The sequence below is a fragment of the Callithrix jacchus genome, chromosome 14 (assembly GCF_049354715.1).
Source record: "Callithrix jacchus isolate 240 chromosome 14, calJac240_pri, whole genome shotgun sequence".
Lineage (NCBI taxonomy): Eukaryota > Metazoa > Chordata > Mammalia > Primates > Cebidae > Callithrix > Callithrix jacchus.
The window spans coordinates 107,459,141-107,484,310 of NC_133515.1; the positions used below are offsets into that span (position 1 = coordinate 107,459,141).

At 36.6% G+C, this 25,170-nt stretch overlaps 1 long non-coding RNA gene across 1 annotated transcript; it reads left to right on the plus strand.

Moving 5' to 3' along the window:
• The first annotated feature begins 1,141 nt into the window (after window positions 1-1,141).
• On the plus strand, window positions 1,142-23,139 carry LOC118147148 (uncharacterized). The gene is made up of 3 exons (XR_004733299.2): window positions 1,142-1,214; window positions 2,549-2,715; window positions 22,984-23,139. It is a non-coding gene; the product is annotated as an uncharacterized LOC118147148 (long non-coding RNA).
• The last annotated feature ends 2,031 nt before the right edge of the window (window positions 23,140-25,170 follow it).

The window sequence follows — 25,170 nt, forward strand, 5'->3', positions numbered from 1 at the left end:
ATAAATGAACAGGTCTAACACGATGTGATCATGTGTCAAATAATGACGCTATTCATAAAGACAAGAGGAGCAAAATGAGTAAGCTATGTAAGTTCCGACCCTAAGAAAAGGAAAGTAAGAAACGCTGAGCAAAACACTGGAGATTTAAGACCCATCTTAAATTATTCATTAAAATGTAATAGGAAAAAGAATGGGGTAAGGAATTCCAGAATGAAAGAGCAACATTAACCAAGACTAAACATATGGAATGCACCGAGCACTGGGAGGTGTCCTATTCTAATGATGCTGCCACTTCTTTAAAAGAAATTAATCTTTGAGAATTCTCCATAGATGATGACAAAGTAAAAGAAATTATTGAGAGTAGATTTCATTTGGGGAAAGTAAAACCATTCAAATGGATAAGTTCAATGTGAATACAAATCTATAAAATACTAAATGGCTGGGGAATAAATATGGGCCATCTTTCCCATTGACTGATTCAACCAGGTTTGAGCTAAGCACTGGATGACGTCAGTGGAGGGACTGCTCACCCACCCAAGGTGGCTCCATCTGAGCGCTGTTCAGAGAGGAAGTGATATCTGAGCTACACGTTGAAGGACGAGTTAAGCAGATGGAGATGGGATGTTGATGCACCCAAACATGAGTATGGCCTTTCAGATCTTTTGCTTGATGAGTTCAGCATTTGTTCTTGTGGTGCTGCCATTATCCCCATACAAAATGATCTTCAAAGGTCAGATAAGCCACTCAGGATGATCCTCTCGTGTTTGTGGTCACTGTTGGTGTGACTCTGCAGATTTCAATTCAAATAAAATCTTGGCCCAGGGCCCAATACTATGAGCAATTGAATAAATTTGTACTAAATATGGAAACAAATAAAACTACAAGCACACACACACATTGAGAGAGAGAGAGAGAGAGAGAGAGAGAGAGAGAGAGAGAGAGAGAGAGAAAGGGAGAGCGAGAAAGAAGTATTTCCCTGGGTTGTGCTTTTCACAGCCAACAAAGGTACTCTCTGAGCAGATGTTTGCCATTAATATTCGCCTGACACTTAATCTGGTCTGTCTAGATACTTCTGAAATGGACTGTAACACGTCGGGGAATATTGGCCCGAATCTCACCCCGTAGTACCTTTGTCCAGATTAACAGACTGACCTGGACTAAATTTAGTTGCTGTGGCATACCCCACAGGAGAGCTGGCTATCGGACAGACAGAGGTAAGCGACCACGTGGTGCCCAGTATATTCTACTGTTATCAGGTCAGAACACATGAAGGGTGGTCCCGGGCCAAGCAGCAGCTTAACAAAACATGACCTTCCTGAGGTTTCATAGAGGAATGGTTCTTTACACAGTTTAGAGGTCTGGCCAAGTTTTGGACCAGGCAATTTTCCTTTTTCTTTTCTTTCTTTCTTTCTTTCTTTCTTTCTTTCTTTCTTTCTTTCTTTCTTTCTTTCTTTCTTTCTTTCTTTCTTTCTTTCTCTTTCTTTCTTTCCTTTCTTTTTTCTTTCTTTTCTTCCTTCTTCCTTTCTCTCTCTCCTTCCTTCCTTCCTTCCTTCCTTCCTTCCCTCCTTCCTTCCTTTTTCTCCTTCCTTCCTTCCTGAGAAAAAAAGTGAGAGATAGAAAGGAAGGAAGGGAGGCAGGCAGGGTGGGAGGGAGGAAGAAAGAAAAGGAAGGAAGAAAAGAAAGGAAGGAAGGGAAGGAGGGAGGGAGGGTGGAAGGGAAGGAGGGAGGCAGGGAAGGTCTTGCCTCCTTCCAGAAATATGTCTGGTTCATCAGGACATTTTTTTAAAACTTCAAAATATTTTTAAGGTATTTTAAACTTAAAAAAAAAAAATCAACCAACAAGAGACTCTTCTATGGAGGAACATTTGTATTTGAACAAGATCATTGGTGTGTAGTTCAGTCTTACTAGTATACAAGCTTTTGTGTATAGATGTTTTATGATATGATGCCCTATATTTTACAGGGTTTTTTCTCTTTTGCTTTTTAAATAAATATGTATATTGATATTTTAAATTGAACTTTGCTCTTTTTAGAGGAGTTTTTAATCACCTTATAACATGAAAATAAATATTTCTTTTTAAAAATCCAATAAATAATAAATAGAACACCTTCACTGTACAGGGGAACTCCCATTTATAAAATCCTTGAGATCTTGTAAGACTTGTTCACTACCAAGAGAACAGTCTGGAGAAAACCACTCCTTCAAATGGAATGATTTCTTCCTTCTTTCCTTCCTTCATTCATTCCTTTTTTCCTTCCTTCCTTCCTTTTCATTTTCTTTCTTCCTCCCTCTCACCCTGCCTCCCTCCCTTCCTCCTTTCTTTCTATCTCTCTCACTTTTTTTTAGTTCTGTCAACTAATTCTAACAAGAAACATTTTTGTTTTAGAGTTTATCATTTTAGCTTATTCAATCACTCATGCTTCGTATTTTTGAAATTATGATATAATTTACATACAGTAAAATTCATCCCTTTACAATTAGCATATGCATTTGAGATTCATCCATGTTTTGTGTATTAATAGTTTGCTTCTTTTCATTATTGAACAGTACTCTGTATTCGTCTGTTCTCATGTTGCTAAGAAAGACATACTTGAGATGGAGTGATTTATAAAGGAAAGTGATTTAATTGACTCACAGTTCCACATGGCCAGGGAGACCTCACAATCATGGCGGGAGGCAAATGAAGAGCAAAGTCACATCTTACATGGTGGCAGGTAAGAGCGCTTGTGCAGAGGAACTCCCATTTATAAAATCCTTAAGATCTCATGAGACGTATTCACTGCCAAGAGAACAGTCTGACGAAAGCCATCCCCGTGATTCAATTATCAGCAGCTGGCTCTGTCCTTGCCACATAGGCATTATTACAATTCAAGGTGAGATTTGGGAGGGGACACAGCCAAACCATGTTGTATTTCAAATGCATAGATGTATTGAACTTCGTTATCCACTTTCTACTTGAGGGAATTAAGGTTGTTTCTAGTTTTTTACATATATGAATAAAGCCTATATAAACATTCTATACAGGTTTTGTGTAAATATAGGTTTTCACCGCTTGCATTGAATCTAAGAGTGAAATTGTTGGGTTGTGTGGTAAGTGTACATTCAACTTTAGAAGAAATTGTAAACTTTTTCCAAAGTGGGTACACCATTTCAAATTCTCACCAGCATTGTGTGGCAGTTTCAGATGGTTTTCATCCTTGCTAACTCCTTACTGTTAGGTTTTGTTTGTTTATTCACTTTTTGTAGTTGTACTTCTTATGTATTCTAACAGGTGTATAGTGCCGTGACATTGTGGTTTAATTTGCAGTTCCCTGATGACTAAGATATTGAGCATCGTTTTATTTGCTGATTTCCACCTATCTGTCTTTGCTGATGAAGTGTCTATTCAAAGCTTTTGTCCATTTATAAATTGGATTGTTTATGTTACTATTTTTGAGACTTGAGATATAGATATATAGGTACCAGTACTTCATCAGTTATGATATTTGTGAATATTTTCTCACAGTGAGGGGCTTGCTATTGTATTCTCTTAGGAGTGTCCTGTGAAGATCAGATATTCTTAATTTTGTTCACATTGAAATAATCAGTCTTTCTTTTTATAGATCTTGATTTTGACATTGTATCTACAATATTCATACCCAACTCAAAGTCATAGATATTTTTCTCCTATGATTTATTTCAGAGTTTTATAGTTTACATGTAGGTTAATTAATTTTTATAGGGTGCAAGGTATCTATTGAGATTCACTCAATTTCACATGGATCTGAAATTATTCTGGCAACGTTTGCTGAAAAGACTGCTTTTATTCCATTGAATTGCCTTTGCACAGTTCTCAAAACCCAATTAACTATGTGGCTATGTTCTGTTTCCCTGGTTTTCTATTCTGTCCCATTTATCTACATGTCTATCCTTTCTCCATTGCCATCGTGTCTTTACTACTGTAAGTTGGTAGTTAAAGTTTAGTAGGAGTCAATATTTAGAAATACAAATGTCTTTTGTATATTGCCCTTGTATCATTTGACATTGCCAAAGTTACTAATTAGTACTAGAAGATATTTTATGCATTTTCTGACATTTGCTACATAGGCAATCATGTAATACACAAATAGAGGCTTTTTCTGACTTTATCTCTAAGATGTATGCTTCTTTTTCTCTACATTTTGCACTGTATATGTGCACTATGCAAGACCTCTGCTGTGATATTGAATAGAAGAGTTAAAAGCAGAAAGAAATATCATTCAATACATCACCACTAATTGTAGTATTAGCTGTAGCTTTTGATGGGTGACATTTTCAGGTTAAAGATGTGCCCTTTTATACCTATTTTGTTGAGGCTCTTACCATGAATTGATATTGAGTTTTGCCAACATGTTTTTCTACATCTATTGAGATGAATCTGTGTTTTGCCTTATTTAGTCTTTTATATGAATAATTATATTAATTGTTTTTTTCTGCTATTGTACTAGCCTTGCATTACTCAAGTGAATCTGCCCCATATTTTTTCTATACGGGATTTGAATTGCTAATATTTTGTTAAAATATTTTTGTGCCTGTGGGCTTGAGTACTATTGACCTCTAGTTAGTTTTTTCTTAATGTCTTTTTCTTACTTCGATGTCAAGTTCATGTTGTATAATAACTTGTGTTGGAAAGTGTTCCTTTCTATTCTACTTTATATACAAATGTGTGTATAATTCATATTTCTTCTTTAAGTGTTTGGTAGAAATTGCTAGGGGAGGCATCTCCACTTGGATTTTTCTGTGTTGGAGGATTTTTTCTTTTGGGTTTCAGGGGAGGTTTTAAGTAATATGCAATTCCTTTGATAGATAGTAGACTATTCAATTTTCTATTTTTTTCTTGAGTGAAGTGTGGTAGCTTTTATTTTTGCAAGGATGTTTTTCCATTTTATTCAAATTGAAATAGCAAGACATTATATCTGCTTATTTTAATGTCTATTGGGATCTGTAGGTCATGTCCCCTTTTTAAATTCCAGATCGTTTTAAGTTGTATCTTTTTTTTCCGTTAAAAGTTCAGTTCAAAATTTATTGATTTTATTTAGAATTTTGAAACACCTCAAAATTTTGATTTATTGATATTTTTAAATTAATTTTTTAAAAATAAAATTTCACTGATGGCTGTTCCTATTATGTTATTCCTTTTACTGCTTTAGGGTTTAATTAGCTGTAACATTTTTAGTTTCTTAAAATAGAAGTTTAGATTATTAATACAAAATCTTTCTTTTCCATTTTAAGTATATGATGCTATAAATTTCCCTTTAAACAATGCTTTTGTTTCAGCATTGACATTCTATTTTCACTAAAATCAAAATTCTTCTATTTCTTAAGTGAATTTTTTTTCTTTTGAGAGAAAGAAAAAGAAAGGTAGAGAGAGAACAGGAGTTTTGTTCTATTGCCCAGGCTGGAATGCAATCTAAAAATAGATATTAAAAAACCTCTTTTATGCCAATAATTGTGCTTAACAGCAGAGACAGGAAGGAATAAGGGAAGAAAATAACAAACAAACAGCAGACCAATATTTCATTTAAGTCTATGAAATGCTATGCAAATGCTAAAGAGTGATTTACTTCCAATTATGTGGCAACTTTCAAAATAGGTGTAATGTGATCCTGAGAAAAATGTATGTTCTGTAGACTGGGGTAAAGAATTCTATAAATATTTGCTGAGTTTACTTGTTTCATGTCTGAGTTCAAATCATAAATGCCCCTGTTAATTTTCTATCTCATTGATCCGTCAAGTATTAACAATGTGGTGTCAAAGTCTCCTGCTATTATTGTGCGGGAGTCCAAGTCTCTGTGTAAGTCATTAAGAATTTGTCTTATGTATCTGGGTGCTCCTATATTGGGTGCATATATATTTATGATCACTGACTCCTGTTGTTGCATTGATCCTTTTACCATTATGTAATGTCCTTCTTTGTTTCTTTTAGTCTTTGTTACTATTAAAGTCTATTTTGTCAGAGGTGAAAGTTACAACTCCTGTTTTTTGTTGTTGTTTTTTTTTAATCTCCGTTTGATTAATAAGTCTTCCACCAACCCTTTGTTTTGAGCCTTTGTGTGTCCTTGCTTATGAGATGGATCTGGATACAGCATACCGATGGGTTTTGACTTGTTATTCAATTTGCCTGTCTGTGTCTTTGATTGGGGCATTTTATCCATTTAAATTTATGATTATTATTGATATTTGTGAGTTTAATATTGTCGTTTAATGCTAGCTGGCTCTTTTTCCCATTAGTTGATATAGATTCTTCATTATGGAGATACTCTTTATCTTTTGGTAAGTTTTTGGGATGGCTGATACTGGTTGTTCCTTTCTGTGTATAGTGCTTCTTTCAGAAGCTCTTGTGAAGCAGGCCTGGTGGTGAAATCTCTGAGTGCTTGCTTGTTCATGAAAAATTTTAGTTTTCCTTCATTTGTGAAGCTTAATTGGGCTGGATATGAGATTCTGGGTTAAAAATAGTTTTCTTTGAGGATATTGAATATTGACCCCAACTCTCTTCTAATTTGTAGGGTTTCTGCTGAGAGATCTGCTATGAGTCTGATAGGCTTCCCTTTATGGGTAACCTGACCTGTCTCTCTAGCTGCCCTTAGAATTTTCTCCTCTATTTCAACCCTGGTGAATCTAATGATTATGTGTCTTGGGGTTGCTCTACTTGAGGAATATCTTTGTGGTGTCCTCTGTATTACCTGGAGTTGAGTATTGTCCCACCTTACTAGGTTAGGAACGTTTTCCTGAATAATATCCTGAAGAATATTTTCCAGCTTGGATTCATTCTCTTCATGACATTCAGGTACACCTATCAAACTTTACTATGTGAAAAGATTAGGTCTTTTCACATAGTCCCATATTTCTTGGAGACTTTGCTCATTCCTTTTTACTCTTTCTTCTCTAATCTTGTCTTCTTCTTATTTCTGCTTGATCAATTTTACTCTTAAAACCTGTGTGTACTTCACGGAGTTCTCGTATTGTATACTTCAGTTCCATTAATTCACTTATATTCCTCTCTAAATTGTCTATTCTTGTTAGCATTTCATCAAACCTTTTTTCAAGGTTCTTAGTTTCTATACATTGGGCTAGAACATATTCTTTTTTTTGTTTGTTTTTTTGAGATGGAGTTTCGCTCTTATTACCCAGGCTGGAGTGCAATGGCACAATCTCTGCTAACTGCAACCTCCACCTCCTGGGTTCAGGCCATTCTCCTGCCTCAGCCTCCGGAGTAGCTGGGAGAACATGTTCTTTTAACTCCCAGAAGTTCCTTATAATCCACCTTCTGAATCCTAATTCTGTTAATGGAATGCACTTGTTCTCCATCAGGCCTTGTTCCCTTGTTGATGAGGAACTGTGATCCCCTATAGAGGGAGAGGCATTTTGATTTTGGGTGTTCTCAGCCTTTTTACGCTGGTTTCTTCCCATCATTGTAAATTTATCCACCCGTCATCTTTGTAATTACTGACTTTCAAATTAGGTCTCTGAGTGGACGTCCAACTTGCTGATTCCCAGTGCTGGAATCTGAGCAACCCACTATGCCAGCTAAAACAGTGGCATTAAGATTTGTGGTGCTTTTCTGCCCAGGAATCTCCAGTCTGGAATCTCCAGTCTGGCTTCCTTCTTGAGTCCCTTTTTCAATCAACTGAATAGAGGACTCTGCCTTCCCAGAGTTCCAAACATCAACTAAAAGGGGACCCAGTTCCTTTTACTCTGCACCAAGAACTGCCGTGCAGAGTAAGCACTGCGCCAGCCACAAGAGTCATGCTGGTGACCCGTGGGGCTCCTCCGCTGGGAATCTCCTGGTCCGTGAACAACAAAAATTCGTCTGAAAGTGTGGTGTCCTCTCATTCTCTGTGCTTTCACTGGGAGCTACAATCCTGAGCTGCTAGTAATCAGCCATCTTGGATCTCTCTCCCCTTATGTGATTTTTTTGACACATGGATGATTTCAAATTTTATTATTTAATTTCATTTTGTGGATTCTGTATTTTTCTGCTATGGATTTGTAGCTCAATTTTGTTGTGTTCTAAAAGTTTATTTTTATAAAATTTTAATTTTTAAAAAGCTTTTAGGTTTATTTTATGACCTGGACTAACTTCTATCTTGTTTAGTGCTCATATTTATTTGAAAATAATGTATATAGGGCTGTTTTGGATAGAGTATTTTATACATGTCAATTAGATTAGATTGTTCAAAAGTGTTTTACAGGTCTGTTATAAACCTAGTGTTCATATATACATATTTTTCCTGTAATGTTGCTAAATGATTTTGAAGCTATCTTGTTATATATACACATTTAGTGTTATTACAGTCTCTTGGAAAATTGACTATTTTATTGCTATGTAATGTCTTTTCTTAGCATTAATATAGCTATGCTAGCTTTCTTTTGGTCAGTGTTTAGACGAAATATCACTGTTCTTTTCCTACTTAAATATTTAATATTATCTAGTAGAATTTTAAATTAAACATTTATTTTGATGTAATTGTGGATTTTCAAGCAGTTGTGAGAAGTAATACAAAGAGATCTATGAACCCTTTGCCAAGTTTCCCTAAATTATAACATCCTGCACCTACAGTAAATGATCAAAACTGGGAAGTGACATTGATTCAATTCAGTAATCTTATTCAGATTTTCTGTTTTACTTATATTCATTAGTGTATGTTTATTTAGCTCTATAAATTAATTTCATCCCATGTGTAGTACATGAATTTATCACCAAAGTCTAGGTACAGAATGGCTCCTTCCCCCCAAAATTCCACATGTTGCCCTTTTATAATCATATTCATATCCCCCCATTCCTAAAGCTTGGCCTCTACTAATCTGTTTCTTATTTCTATAATTATTTTATTTTGAGAATATTGTCTATATTGAATGATAAATGATGTAATCTCTGGGAGTTTTTTTCACTCAGCAAAATTTTGTAGAGATTGGGTCAGGTTGTCATATGTACCAATGATTCATTCTTTATTGCTGAGCAGTATACCACAGTTTGCTTAACCTTTCATTCATTGAAGGATGTTTCAGCTGTTTCCAGTTGTGGGATTTGTGAATAAAGCTGTTAGGGACATTAATGTACAAGATTTCATATAAATACACATTTTCATCTCTCTAGGATAAGTGTTCAAAAATACAATTGCTAGTCACATGGTAATTTCAGGTTTTGTTTATTCAAGAAAATGCTGAAGTGTGACTGAGCATGGTGCCTCATGCCTTTATTCCCAGAACTTTATTTCTGGGTTCTCTATTCTTGGTTTCCTAATTTTTGTTGAGTATTTTCACATCTGTATTCATCAGGGATATTGTGCTGAAGCTTTCTTTCTCTGTTATGACTTTGTCTGATTTTAGTATCAGGGTAGTGCTGGTCTTGTGGAATGAGTTAGGGTGTCCCATTGAACTACGTGTCTATTTTTATACCACTACCATGCTGTTTCAGTTACTTTGCTTTGTAGTATAATTTGAAGTCAAGTAATCTGATGTCTCCAGCGTTTTTGTTTTGTTTTGTTTCATATTTTGCTTAGAATTGTTTTATCTATTTAGGCTTTTATTGGTTCCATATGAATTTTATGGTTTTTAAAAAAATTCTGTGGGAAGTGACATTGGTAATTTAATAGGGATTGCATTCAATCTGTAAATTGCTTTGGACAGTATGGACATTTTAACAATATTATTCTTCTAATCCATGAGCATGGGATGTATTCCCATTTGTTTGTTTCATCTATTATTACTTTCATTACAATTTTATAGTTCTCCTTATAAAGATATTTGGTATCTTTGATTAAATATATTCCTAGGTGTTTTATTTTTGTAGTTATTGTAAATGAAGGATTGCCTTCTTGATTTAGGCCTCCCCTAGACCATTATCAGTGTATAGAAATGCTACTGATCTCTGTACATTGACTTTTGTATCTGAGACTTTACTGAATTCATTTTTTTAAAACTAAGAGTATTTTTGGTGAAGTCTTTGAGATTATCATAAGTGAACAGGGATAACTTAATTTCATTTTTTCCAATTTTATTGCCTCTTATTTTATTCTCTTGACTGATTGTTCTGGCAGGGACTTCCAGGACTATTTTGAATAAGAATAGTGAAAGTGGGCATTCTTGCTTTCTTCCAGTTCTTTGAGGGAATGCTTCATGCCAGTTTGTGGAGGATTTTTATTATGAAGAAACGCTGAATTTGATCAAAAGCTTTTTCTGTGTCTACTGAGATAATCATATAGTTTTTATCATTAATTCTGTTTATGTAATATATCACTTTATTGATTTGCATATGTTGAAACATTCTTGCATCTGTGGGATGAATCCCACCTGATCATTATGTATTGATGGTGGCCTGTTGGATTTGATTTGCTAGCATTTTATTGAGGATTTTTGCTTCTTTGTTTATCAGAGATACTGTTTTATAGTTTTCTTTTTTGCATTGTGTCCTTGTCTGGTTTTAGTGTCAGGGTGATACTGACCTCATGGAATGAGTTGGGTGAATTCCCTCTTCTTCAATTTTTAAAAATAGTTTTAGGAGAATTGGTATTCATTCTTCTTTGTGTGTTTGGTAGAACTTGACTGTAAATCTACCTTATCCTGGGCTTTTTTTTTTTAAGGGGGAGGGAGGAAATTTTCTGTTATTGATTCAATCTCATTACTCATTACTGATCTTCTCAGGAGTTATATTTCTTCTTGGTTCAATATCAGGAAGTTGTATGTTTCCAGGAATTTATCCATTACCTCTAAATTTTCTAGTTTTTACTGCATAGTTGTTTTAGTAATCTCAAATTGTTTTCATTCTTTTTTTTTTTTTTTTTGAGACAAGATCTCACTCTGTCACCCAGGCTGGAGTGCAGTGGCATGATCTTGGCTCACTGGAAGCTCCACCTCCTGCACTGAAGCAATCCTCCCACCTCATCCTCCCAAATAGCTGGGGCTACAGGCACACATCCCCATGCCCAGCTATTTTTCTTTATTATTTTTTGCATTTTTGGTAGAGATGGGGTTTTTCCATATTGTGCAGGCTGGTCTTGAACTCCTGAGCTCAAGCAATTTGCCCGTCTTGGCCTCCCAAAGTGCTAGGATTACAGGCATGAGCCACTGCACCCGGCCACTGATGAGTTTTTTCTATTTTGGTGTTATGATTTGCAATGTCTCCTTCTTCATTTCTGATTGTGTTTATTTGCATTTTCTTTCTTATTTTTTAAATTAGTGTAGCTAGTGGTTAATCAGTTTTGTTTCTCTTTTTGAATAATTGATTTTTTGTTGTAATTCCTTGGGGATTTTTTTGTCTTTATTCATTTAGTTCTGCTCTGATGTTTGCTATTTCTTTTCTTCTGTAACTTCGGTTTTGGTTTGTTCTTGTTTCTCTAGTTCCCTGAGGTGTGATGTTAGGTTGCTAATTTGTGATCTTTCTACTTTTTTTGATGTAGGCACTTAATGCTGTATACTTCCCTCTTAGCAGTGCTTTCAATTTATCCCACAGGTTTTGGCATGTTGTGCTTTCATTTTTAGTCATTTCACTGTTTTTTGTCATTTCTGTTTTAATTTCTTCATTTACCCATCAGGCCCATGATGTTGAATTTCCATATATTTGTATAGTTTCCAAAGTTACTCTTGGTATTGATTTCTAGCTTTGCTCCACTGAGTTCTGAGAAGATATGTGATATGATTTTTATTTTTTCAAATTTTTTAAGAATTGTTTTTTGCTGTAACACCTGATCTGTCTTTGAGAATGTTCCATGTGCTGATGAAAAGAATGTATATTCTGTAATTATTGTGTAGAATGTTCTGTATATGTTTGTTAAGTCCATTTGTTCTAAAGTCCAATGTAAATCCAATATTTCTGTATTATTTCTCTGTTTTGCTGATCTGTCTAATGCTGTGAGTGGGGTGTTAAAATATCCCAATAATATTGTATTGCTGTCTGTCTCTTTATTTAGGTCTACTAAAATTTGTTCTGTGAGTTAAAGTGTTTCCATTTGAGTTCATGTATATTTAGTATTGTTATATACTCTTGCTAAATTGATCTTTTTATTATTATATAATAATTTTCTTTGTCCTCTCTTTTTTTACTGTTTATGATATAAAGTCTGTTTTATCTGATATATAAATAGCTACTCCTGCTCACTTTTGGTTTCTGTATACACGGAATATTTTCTCCCATCCCTTGACTTTTAGTCTATATGTATCTTTATGGTTAAGGTGGTTTTTCTTGTAAGCAACATATAGTTGGATCGTGTTTTTAAATTTCACAGGTAAAAGGAAAGTCTCAGAAGGGTGCTGAAGTCAGTGTGTCATTATAATTAATAGGATGGCAAAGAAGAAAGAACAAGAACAGAATTCATCAAATTGCGTGCCTGTGGTTACATGTGTGCATGAGTGTATATGTGCCTGAGTGTGTCTGTGTGTGTGTGTACGTGTGTGTCATCAGTAAAATCCAGCGGCTCAAGGGCAGCCACAAAGAAGGCAGAGATTTGAATTTCACAGGGGTTTGGATTAGGCCTTCTGCAGGTGCATTATAGTGAAAGTTTATAGCATCTGAAGGGATATTACTACTCTAAGCTGGAGAAAGAGAGAACTGAGGATATGAGGATATTCAAACTCCTATCTACTATGTATGAAAATGTGAATTTCTTACACCCCCATTAGATGTTGGCAATCATTTTATCCATTTATCAATTTATGGGCAAATAATGGCTTGAATCTGTCATATAACTTTTTCTTCTCACTTATCAACCCTTTGATTTATTTTTTAATCAATTTTCATATCTTCTCAATATTTTTCTAATTATTTTTGTGTCTTTAAAACAAATTTTTGAAACGTACATATTTAGAGATACTAAAACTTTGCTACCTATGTTACACATATTATCTCTGTAGATTATTCTTCGACTAAGTTTCTGTCATGTTTGATTTATAGAAGTTTGAATGTTTAAATATTAAATTGGTCATTATTTGTTCAGTAGCCTTAAGTTTTCTTATTGTACTTAAGAAGATTTCCTCCACAAATGCTTTGAAATAATCTCATATTACTTTGAATAACATTGCATTTTCTGAACATTTTACTTTTTGTAATTTATGTATGCTGTAAAGTAGTGATCAAACTTATTTTTTCTCCAAATGTTTGCTCGATTCTCTCAACATAATTTGGGAGAAACCCAGTTTTTTTCTTACATATTTGCAATACCAAATGCACTACGGATTAAATTTTATGCATTCTTGGATATATTTATCATTCTTATGTTTTGTTCTTCTAGGATAGCCATATTTTGTTATAACAGTAACTTCTTGGAATGTTTTAATATCTGATAAGACAAAACCACCTCAATTATGCAAAGATTTCACATTGTTCTTGGCAATCCTCACACATTTATTCTTTTATATAAACTTTATGTTCAATTTGTCCACCTCCCAAATATGCCCCTGTTATGTGTATGACAGAAATATTACCATATTTAGTTATTTATTTTGGAGGATTGACATTTTAACTAGGAACTGGGCTTATGATTCTTGTGTTCTTAATATTTTTTCATAAAATATAGTTTATTGCACATGGGAAGTACATATTTATTTTTGCCTTCAATATTATGGACTTTGTAGTTTTGTCAGTATGTGCATGAACTTCAATAGTTATTGTTTCATTTCATTCTATGATGATGAACAGTTGTTGCTACAAACTTCCTCTATCCTGCTACATATGAAAATTATCACTTCTAACGATTTTAATTGAAGCTCTTTTATTTTCTGAATATATAGCAATATCTGCAAGTAAGGATAATGTCTCTATTTTAGGTATACCGCTTATTTTATTTTTTTAAATTATATCACATAGTCCCCATAAAACTATTTTAAATAACTGATATATCTGTCTTTTTTCTTGATTTTTAGTGAAATATTTTTTAAACAATTATTCTTTTATTTGCTCCTTGTTTTTGATAAATAATTTTGCCAGGCTTATATTTTCTTTGTTTTGATTAGATTTTTCATTAAAAAATAATATCTACTTTGACTCACTGTTGCATTGGCTTTTTGGTTTGCTTTGTTTTCTAGTGCAATAACCTCTGTTTCAGTCTTTATTAATTCTTACATACTTTCTTTTGGTGTATTTCGTTCCAGTTCTTTAACTTCTGGGGTTGGCTGTGTGTTCATTCTCGCACTCTCCTTTAGTGCAGATGTTCTGACGTGGGGCGGGGGATGCTGGCTCAGTCTGGAGACTCCCTCCTCCTTCTCACCACAAATCTAAGGAAATATACCATCAAGTAAGATTTTCTGTCAGAATCTTTCATTTTTCACAAAAAGAAGAAATGCTTTTCTTTGTTGTTTTTTTTTATTTTTATTTTATTTTTTATTGGATTTTAGGTTTTGGGGTACATGAGCAGAGCATGCAAGACAGTTGCGTAGGTACACACATGGCAGTGTGCTTTGCTTTCCTTTTCCCCTTCACCCACGTTTAGCATTTCTCCCCAGGCTATCCCTCCCCACCTCCCCCTCCCACTGGCCCTCCCCTTTGCCCCCCAATAGACCCCAGTGTTTAGTACTCCCCTCCCTGTGTCCATGTGTTCTCATTTTTCATCACCCGCCTATGAGTGAGAATATACGGTGTTTCAATTTCTGTTCTTGTGTGAGTTTGCTGAGGATGATGTTCTCCAGATTCATCCATGTCCCTACAAACGACACAAACTCATCATTTCTGACCTTGGTAGAGCATATTGATCTTCCTTCAGTCCCCAACACAAAATGCCTGCCCTTCTGGTCCTCCCAGATGACAGTCACTGGAGTGGTCTGGCAGGAGGTCTTGCCACGAAGCCATCTGAGACAACTGGGATCTGAAAGGAATGAGCTAAGAATTCTGTTAACTATTTACTTTGCAGGATTTTCTAGTTTTTTTTTTTTTTTTTTTTTTTGTTGTTGTTGTTCTTTTGTTTTGTTTTTGAGATGGAGTCTTGCTCTGTTGACCAGGCTAGAGTGCAATTACACGATTTCAGCTCACTGTAACCTGTGCCTCCTGGGTTCAAGTGATTCTCCTGCCTCAGCCTCCCGAGTAATTGGGATTGCAAGTGCACACTACCATACTTGGTTAATTTTTGTACTTTTAGTGGAGACAGGGTTTCCCCATGTTGGTCAGGCTGGTCTCGAACTTCTGACCTCAAGCGATCCGGCTGCCTTGGTCTCCCAAAATATTGGGATTACAGGCATGAGCGACTGTACTCAGACTTAGGGTTTTTTTCTTCCTTCCATAAATTAAGTCAAATTACAAAAAAACTACATACCTGGGACAAATATCTCTCACTGTCTCTACAGCTATCAGCCCCAGGACCAGGATTTTCTTAAAGAATTACTATGAACTTAAACTGTCTACTGGCTTACCCTATGAGCCAGTGTAAAAAAAAACAAGCCCATAAAATGTCTCTGCATTTGCAAAGAATGATTAGTGAAGACTTGGTCTTTCACAGTCCAAATTTCACGTACATAAATGTTTTACATGATGTATTTATCTCACAACTTTGAGGCTAGAAATGATTTTGCTCTCCCATGAAATTGAATGAATTCTAGTATTAAACAGTGAATGCCGTGTCACTTATGCTAGTAATTCATAGCATTCATAGAATGACATAACATGTCATGGTTGGTAGGACGCTCAATGCTCTATTTCTGTATCATCTTTTTCTCTCCTTGCTCTTTTCTTCTTTTTCTTTCACTTTCTCTTAATTGGCCTCTATGAGTTTTAATCCTACTTGTTCTTTAATTGTAAGCTGTTTTTGTGAAAATAAGGCAGACAAAATCAAGTCAGAACATGTATCAATATGGAATAAAAATTTTTTAAAAAGCAACTTCAGGCCGGGGGAGGTGGCTCAAGCCTGTAATCCCAGCACTTTGGGAGGCCGAGGTGGGTGGATCACGAGGTCAAGAGATCAAGACCACCCTGGTCAACATGGTGAAACCCCGTCTCTACTAAAAATACAAAAAAAAAAAAAAATGAGCTGGGCATGGTGGCACATGCCTGTAATCCCAGCTACTCAGGAGGCTGAGGAGGGAGAATTGCCTGAACCCAGGAGGCGGAGGCTGTGGTGAGCCGAGATCGCACCATTGCATTCCAGCCTCGGTAACAAGAGCGAAACTCCGTTAAAAAAAAAAAAAAAAAAAAAAAAGGCAACTTCAATATTTCTAAGCCAAAGGAAAAAGAGCCAGTGTGTTTTCTTTTTCTTACCTATAGTAATTTTGTGGGCTTTCAGCATTTGAAATCAATCTGAAAACAACAGCAACAACAACAGCAATGATAAACCAAGCCCTTCTATAGAAGAATCATTTCCTGGAACTGCAGTCTATCGTCTACCTTTCTGTTTATTTGTGAGAGGGTAACAAGTTGATATTAATTTTTTAATTCTGGAATTATATGCCAGAAATAATAGAAAAAGGGCTTTCTATACATCTATTTCTATACTTGATGTGGAACGTTCAAGACCCAAAAACAAGTAGAATTTTATTTTATTGTAACCTATTTTTAGTGATTTTCCAGGCTTCTACACGACTTTAAAAATTTAACAAAAAATAAGCAGTAACCAAAAGCCTTTAAACAATTCTCTCAAATACTTCTATTAGATTATCCTAGACACAGGTGCCAACCACTGAGAACCTACATCATCATCTCTTATACTTTCTGGAACCCCATGAGTCCTTTTGCCCAGAGTTCGAGTCTAAGATGCAAATTCAGTCCTGAGAGTTTCCTCATTTGGGCTGTCTTCTATCATGGTTCCCTCAGGAAGGAGGGATGAGGGAAGTAGGCCTGTGTGACTCCAGAGACAGGGCTCAGTATCTATGCTAATGCTGGCCAGCTTTTGGCCCCTTTATTCTGAGCTCTGAGGCAGGTCACAGATCAGCCTGCCATACCTGGGCTCAGGTGGAGCTCCCAATTGCTTCAAGGGTCCCTTCATGGGTTGTGTAACTCTGTGCCCTCCTCCAGGGAGACCCAAGCTCTGTGGGGAGATGGCACACACATTAGGCTCATCGCTTTGATAAGAGAATACCTAATTCAGACAAATAATCCCCAAGAATGATCACACATGTTTATAATTCTCCTGAGCTTTGCAGCGTTTCCAGGCTCAGGGTTGCCAGGGCGATACTTTATACACTCCTTTCACTTTCCTCTGCAAAACAAAACACGACGTAATGAGTATAATGCTGTTTAAGCCTTCTCTGGTGCATTTTTAAAATTCATATGGGTATTTCTTGCCCTGAGATCCGCCACTTGTGGAATAAATGGCATTCCCGAATTCAGGAGAGGGGAAGAGATAACCTAAAACAAGATTCATTGAAAGGTAGGCTTTGTTCCAAAAAGAAAGAAAAAGAGTGGTTCTAAACTCCAAAAATGTTTCTTCACATGTCAAGGACAGTGCTGTGAAATGCAAGCTAAGAAAAGCTGTCCCATGAAAGGGGAAAGAAATTGAAAGTGTGTGCAATAGGTGAGAATGGTTAGATGTAGAAGAGGCAGGACTCCATAAAAACTGAGGAGATTCCCCAACTGAAGCAACGAGGGCTGTGATGCAAAATGCTGTTTGCTTTGCAGATGAAACAGAGAGGACGCTGGAAGCAGCCTCAACTTGTGAGTGAAGGAGGCCTGCACCCTCCAGGCATAAGTGGAGGAAGAAAACCTAGAAACATTGCAAAGAAGCTGTAGCCTACTTTAATCCCTACGTCTCTTTCTGTGATTTGGAGCCATTTTGCTTCCCGTTCTTCAACTGCCTTGCACTAAAGCTGGAAAAAGGGAGCCCTGTTGAAGCTGTGTTGTGGTTATCATTTGTGCAATGCTTTGAAATACTGAAAATCCTCACACAACATCCATCATCTGTTTTTCTGTTTTCCCTTACCCTGAGAGATACAGCTAACCCGGACACCTCAACCTTCCCACAACTTCTTCCAGTCCTGTTTTCATTAGTTTTTAAAAAAATTATGCCATAGAGGAAAAACAATTCAACATGGTGAAAAATTTTAGGGGTAATGTTCGTTTTCAAGGCTGCTGTAAATGTACCGCAAACAGGGCAGCTTAAAACAACCCACATTTATTGTCTCACAGTTCTGGAGACTGGAAGTCCAAAATCAAGGTGTAGGCAGGGTTGGTTCCTTCTGAAAACTGTGAGGAAGAATCTGTCTCAAGCTTCTTCCTAGTTTCTGGTGCTTTCCTGGCAATCCTTAGTGTTCCATGGCTTATAGAAGCACCAACCTGATCTCAGCCTTAATTTTCACATGTCCTCCTCCCTCTGTGTGTGTATATGTGTGCAATGTGTCTTGTGCAACTTTTTCTTTTCTTTTTACCTAAGGACACCAATCTTATTGGTCTAGGGGCCCACCCTTCTCCAGTATGACCTCGTCTTAACTAATTACATCTGCGATGATCCTGTTCTGGTAGCAATCAGAGGCTATGATGCTTAGGACTTGAGCATATGCATTTGAAGGGGATGCAATTCAACCCATAACAGTTGTTTTACTGATTTTCGACTCTAATGTAGAACATTATAAGAAAATAGAAGTAAAAGAAATTTTGGGGGTCCTAATCTTACAGAAACGTTGGAAAGTCTACGCAACGAACACATTTTTGTTGGCTTCTAAACTATTTGTAAGAATGAATTCACCCTTCTTCTTTTCTCATGACATCCTGTCAGGCTTGCTTAGGGTTCCTGCAAGAAGACCCCTGCTCTGTTCTGTATTTTTCACATTTTACATACTTGCGTTTCTTGCTTTAATTCTTGACGTTTTATTTTTCCCATGCAAATATGAAAACACATTTAAAAAAAGAGGTATTTTCTCCCTCTCAGCAGCAGAAGTTTGAAAACGAAGATTTATTTTGCATCTTTGACAGACAGATCTATTGAAATTTATCTTTTTTGAAAAGGCATATTCTCTCTTTTCTTTTGTAGTAGGAGCCAATAAACAAAGTAGCGGAACCCTAATTTACATAAAAATGAATAAGAAATGTCTGAGACGCAGATTGCCTCATTACCTGACTTAACATGTCACGAAAGTCAGAGTAGAAGCATTGAACACTAAAAATTCAAGGAGAACTTTATGAAATGTTGTGGTCTCCAAATTAAGGCTTCCAGAAGAAATATTAAAAGTCTGTTTGCTTCCATAGTAGCTTTATTCCCAGACATATATTTTTAAATAAATCTCAGAAAGCAAGTCCAATTTATCATCAAAGCATTTCTTATGTGCCCATTTGACGAAAATTAAATATTTATTACATGCTCCCCTGCAGATGGCAAAATCTATACAAAATAAATAAATACTTTCTGCTTTATGAACGTGTACATTTTATGTGCATAAAAAATTGGATAGGTACGGTGGCTAACGCCTGTAATCCCAGCACTTTGGGAGGCCAAGGTGGGCGGATCACGAGGTCAAGATATCGAGACCATCCTGGTCAACATGGTGAAACCCCGTCTCTACTAAAAATACAAAAAATTATCTAGACATGGAGGCGCGTGCCTGTAATCCCAGCTACTCAGGAGGCTGAGGCAGGAGAATTGCCTGAACCCAGGAGGCGGAGGTTATGATGAGCTGAGATCGTGCCATTGCACTCCAGCCTGGGTAACAAGAGCGAAACTCCGTCTAAAAAAAAACAAACTGGATAGGTAACTTCCAAATCAAGGGCATGAGATCCAAATGTGCTCAAAATAAGTAAACAACCACTCTTATTGTGACTAAAGTAAACTTCAAAAAAAATTACCTGGATTGTATTAAAAACAAAAACAAAACTCAAGCAATAATTAAGTCTGAACATAGTAGAATGAAGGAATTGGGAGACCAGGAGATACGAAGGATGATGCCACTTCTTGGCTTCCAGTTATCCTAGCACTTTTCTGAGCCCCTTCGAAATGAGAAAAATAGAGGGCTGACCATATTTCAGGTCATTCTAAGTTTACAACTAGTTGTATGGTGAGGCTGGCTCTAATTTTTAACTTAATTTTGTCTTTTAAATTAAATAACACACCATTTTAAAAGTATTTTTTATATACAGAACCAAAATTTTGTTAAGAGTTAGATTCAGTGGTTTTCTTGAAGCTTGCTGATTCACTTTTAAGGATAGTTCTTACACATAAAGACACTAGAGCTTAAGAGGAAATATATATTTTTAAATAAATTTTCAGTTTTATCTGGCTCCTAAATACATGAATGGCAGTTTTAGATTTCTAATGAACGCCATGCCTGGTCAGGTTTGTCCAGGGGCAGAATCCCTTGAGATGCCCCTTGCTGTAAACCACTCAAAAAGAACATCTCATCACAAGTCGAAAGTAATGGGTCCAAGGGGTGTTGTGATTCCCCTAAACTCTCAGGTCAGCAGCATTCTCATTTCTGACTTTTTCACTTTGGTCAGCTGGAGTCACATTCTCCGGTAAAGAGGCTGGCAATCCTTTTATCTCAGTCTTAGAAAATAGGTAGCTTTGGAAACTACTTCCCCACTTGAGTATCACAAAAGCCTCCCTAATTGATAAATCTTCCAAGTTCATCTCCACACAGACAGCACAATGCTTGTATCAGCACTTGAACTCCTCATTACTGACTTAAAAAATAGGAGGATCAGGAAAAGGGAAGACAGATTCCGAAATGCAGAACCCAATAAAACACCACTGGGGGAAATTATTGTAGAAGTGAGAGAACAATAGCTCTTTTGTCCTTCATCACCTCCTCACAAACTGAAGAGGAAAACGCAAGGGTTTTTATGAGAAATGATTCCCTGGAGTGACCCCCTTGACAAAGCCTGTGAGATTCAAAAAGGAAAGTCAGTTCCAATCAGCTTCCCTGTGATATTTCCATTTTTTCCCCTGAAGGTAACAGTCTTCATTTTTACAGTCTGCAAATAGTAAGTTCTAAATCCACGCTGGATGAAGGGACATGGAAGTGAAAAAATGTATATAGAAATTAATAGTTTGAAATTATCTCTAGCGGATTTCGAGTAATTTTGCGATAGCATATGAAAAAATAGATGTAAAAATGCTCTTTAAATAAAATATATTTAAAAGACATTAAAGCACCAGGAGTATAAGGGAAGCTGAACCATTCTGAGGATTGCATTTGTCTTTTAATCCACGTTGTCCTCTACATGAAATGTGGCATAAAGACATCTGCCGATATTTTAAAGGCTTCTGCTGGTGCCTGAATTATATTTTTAAATGAGACCCTAAAGCTGCATTCTAATGCATTACTTTCATTTAGTAAAGTATGCATCCAGCCTCATTCTACTCCCTCGGCATCCTTTATTTAATCAGTCTGAGAGCAGCACAGACCAGCTCCATCTCCACATGCGTCTCTGCCAGATACTGCTGACTTTTACATTTAACCTTTCTGGCAATGCATGACCTAGTTGAAGGAAAGGAAATAGATACACAACTGAGCAGGAGATGGAGGAGGCGGAGAAAAATTCCTTCAGATAATCAGTGAGACATGTAAATCGGACTCTTTGCATCTGATGTGATGCATGTCACTGGAAATGCCATGGTAAACAACTTTAGACTTCCTTTGTAAGAGTTAGTTAGCACTGTGATGTCTATATTTGACATGCAATTTAAGGCTGAGATTAAGAAAGCCACTCTGTTGTTTATTATTTTTAGAAAGAAAAAATAATATTGAATGTACTGTGATGGCAGTGGTTGCGATGACCATAGCAGGTTCCTTTTGAATCTGCATTAATGAAAAGATATCATTGGTTCTGAGCGCAAAAATCATGGAGCACTGGATTTGAACTCAGGAGGACTCTGCCACTGTCTCACAAGATTTTAACGGTTCATCTAGTGACATGGTACAGTGCAAAGTGCATGGGTAGTGGGGCCAGCAGGGATTGGATTCCAGTCCAATTGTGCAGCTAGTTATTAAATGTGGAACATTAGAAATGGATGGAGGGCCAGTGAGCCTCAGTTCTTCCCCAACTGCAAAGTCAATATCATGGAGATCTCAGTTCCATCATAGACCTTTGTAAGAATTAAGTGAAATTACGATTCAATAGCACCCGACAGGCTAGGTAGGTACCGGAGAAATGTTAGATCTTGACCTAGTCAGGTTAATTTAGTGTATGCTAAAGGAACAAATGACCTCAATTCTCTATAATAAACAGCAGATGAATTTATTTTTTCCTCATGTTCTTTGTTCTAAAAGGGTTGGCAGGGGGTGCTGAGTGAGATGAAGACAAGCCTCTTCTGTCTGGTACATGCATTTGTCCCTGTAGTAGAGAAAAATTAGCAAATTGCACAAGGGTTTTCTACCACCTCAGACCAGAAAGAATGCATGTTTAGTTTTGCTTACATTTTATAGGAAAGCTATAGTCACTTCACCCTGCATAACACTCAAGAGCTCAGGATGTGTCAAGGAAGAAGATGGGATATTTGTTGAGCAGGTATAGTTCTCTCTCTCCCCCCGCCCCCTCCACCCACACTAAAAACACATTTTCAGGCTCTTCAACAATATTTTAAAGATCATCTAAAAACCAAAGCGAAGTAGGGGTAATAAACAATGCACTGCATTTGTCATTGGCTTTGGGTGTCATTGGCTCATGTCTTCCTAACGATCTATCAACAAATAACAAATTTGACTGAATTGTCACCATCATTTCAGCCAAAAGTAAAGAAATATCTCCTCACCAACAAAAAAAACTTAATTTTTACTATTTTGACAATTCAATGGATAAGAAAAATCTGATTTTCATTAGATGTTTTGAAAAATATGAAAATAGTCCTCATAAGGCATTTGCCAGGTTTTGATATTCCAAAGAGGACAGGGACCCTAGGTTGGGCAGCATAAAAGTAATCATGTGGTGACCCAGCCACCTCCTACAGGTGACTTGCTTCTCTCAGGTGAGTTTCACTTCCACAACTGTAAAATAAGTTGTACTGCCAATTCTCCAGGACCTTTCAGCCCCTAATATCAAACCATTCTATAGTTATTTTTCTAAATAACAAGTTCTGTGTCATGTATAATGCTAATGAAAGTTCCTCTGCTTTCCACCAAAGGCATTCTATCCCAGGAGCACCGAGGACAGAGTCCTTGCTTCCTGTCAGGGAGACCATCTCTCTTGGTATCCACAGTGAGCCAAGTGAAATGCATCGAGAAGAAATCATATCCACAGAATTCTCCAGGAAGAGTGCTCAATGCTGATACCGATGCAGGCGAGCTATTCTTTACCTGTCATATGTTTGAATGTTTCAGGTCATGTTTTGGTTTCTCCCTTGGATGCTTTTCTCTGCTTTAAATGCATATCCATGTTTAAATCATTGAATTTGCCCAAGGAAATTGGAGCATGCATCCTGTCAGCCAACATTTGGCTATTTTTCAGACCTATTGACACAAGGGACATGGAGGTAAATAAGATGAAGCTCTCTCAATGATACATCATGTACTCTGAGAACAACAGATTGGTAAATAAATAAACAATTAGAATTCAGCACAATAAATACAAAGATGGGGAAAGAGTGATACACGTTCTTTGAAAATAGGAAATTTGTAATGTGCTGGAGCACAGAGGCTGCAGTTTGTGAATGTTCTGAATGAGGAAATTGATTCACACAGTCTCTTTTTCTCATATCCAATCATGTCACTGACACTTGGCCATTTTTCAGGATGTGAAAAGGAATCTCTCCGTGATTAAGTGCATTCCCTTTGAAATCACTGTACAGCAGGTATGCGGGATCTTTATAGCAAAATATACATCACCAATGCTAATTTTCCTAGGAATAACTGAGAGATTCTTGGGGGAATGTCTTGATTTTTGAGCTATCTTCCCTTCTTCCTTTGCTAATTTATGTATTTTCTATTTTATCCCACACCTGATATTACAGATTTCTCTCTTCATCCCATTACTCTTGCCTCCCCTGCCTGTTCCTGTGGTCCCTCCCTGTCCTAAACGAATTTCCTCTTAAAGAGTACGCTTAGAGCACTTTGGATTTTAAATCCGAATAGGTTGAGCTCTGCCCTGATATTTCAAAGAATCAGGAGAGAAAGTTTGGAACCTTTTCTCTGCTAGAATTGAGCTTTCTAAAACACAAATTCAGTTATTAAGGTCAGGGACTATTGCACCAGACATAATACGTATCCCTGGATTGTAGATCCAGGTGCCAGAAAATTGCAGGGCAGTAGGAAAATGGTGTAATCTGTGATTCCATCTGGCCCATGAATTTCCAGTGGCCTTGCTTATAGATTGTCAGAACTGTTCATTAAGTTTGTTGTGAAACCAAAGGCTTAATATCTGTAATTTAGAGGGTTCAATAGGCAGTTAAATTGAGTGAAACTATTTTTGAATGACTACTCCAGTTTCAGAGAAATAGCCGACATTGCAGCTCAGAAGAGCTACATTTCCAGGCGGCACCAGGGACTCAAAATTATTTATAGGCCCTTAGAAAAGGGTTTTGCTATACTAAGTTGAAAAACTTTTTCTCTTCTTAAGAAAAGAAAAATTCACGAGAGCTGCAGTGCCTACAAAAGTGTACATATCTAATGCAAACACGTCATCAACTACAACCACATAACTTTAAATGGCTCAAAAGGAGCAAAGGTTAGTTGCATTTTCTGGTTTTGTCTTTCTTAAAATTTATTCACTACAGTGAAAATGTGTTTGCGTGTAATTCTATGTAGTGAAGGGAGATTGTTATATGTTGAATAGTTGGTCAACATGGAATTCATTCTAAGGCAGCCCTTTTATACTAGTAATTTGTAAGAAATTCCTTACACCGTGTATCAATAATGGGGATATTAGTCACTCCTGAAATAAAAGAGAAGGCTCTTGAACTAAGGGATGAATGCTTGAGGTGATGGATACCCCATTTACCCTGACGTGATTATCACATATCGTATGCCTGTATCAAAATATTCCATATACCCTATAAATATATACATTTACTACCTACACAAAAAATTTTAAATAATTTTTTTTTAATGTGACAACAAATCATAGATGGGAATTATGTCATTTATCCTGGTGGATGACATGAAAAGGTGACACAGACGTCAGGGTGCTGACCAAGAAGAAGTGGATGTCAGCAAGCCCCAAGTGCCATGGCAGGAGGAAGCATGAAGAACGGGAGGCCTTGTGGTCACTCCGCTGAGTCTCAAAGTGTTTCAGAATGGCAACGCACCTAAATGTGCATGCACCATCCAAGAGCACTGTAAAATAATTTGAAGCAAACAGTAACAGAATTGAACAT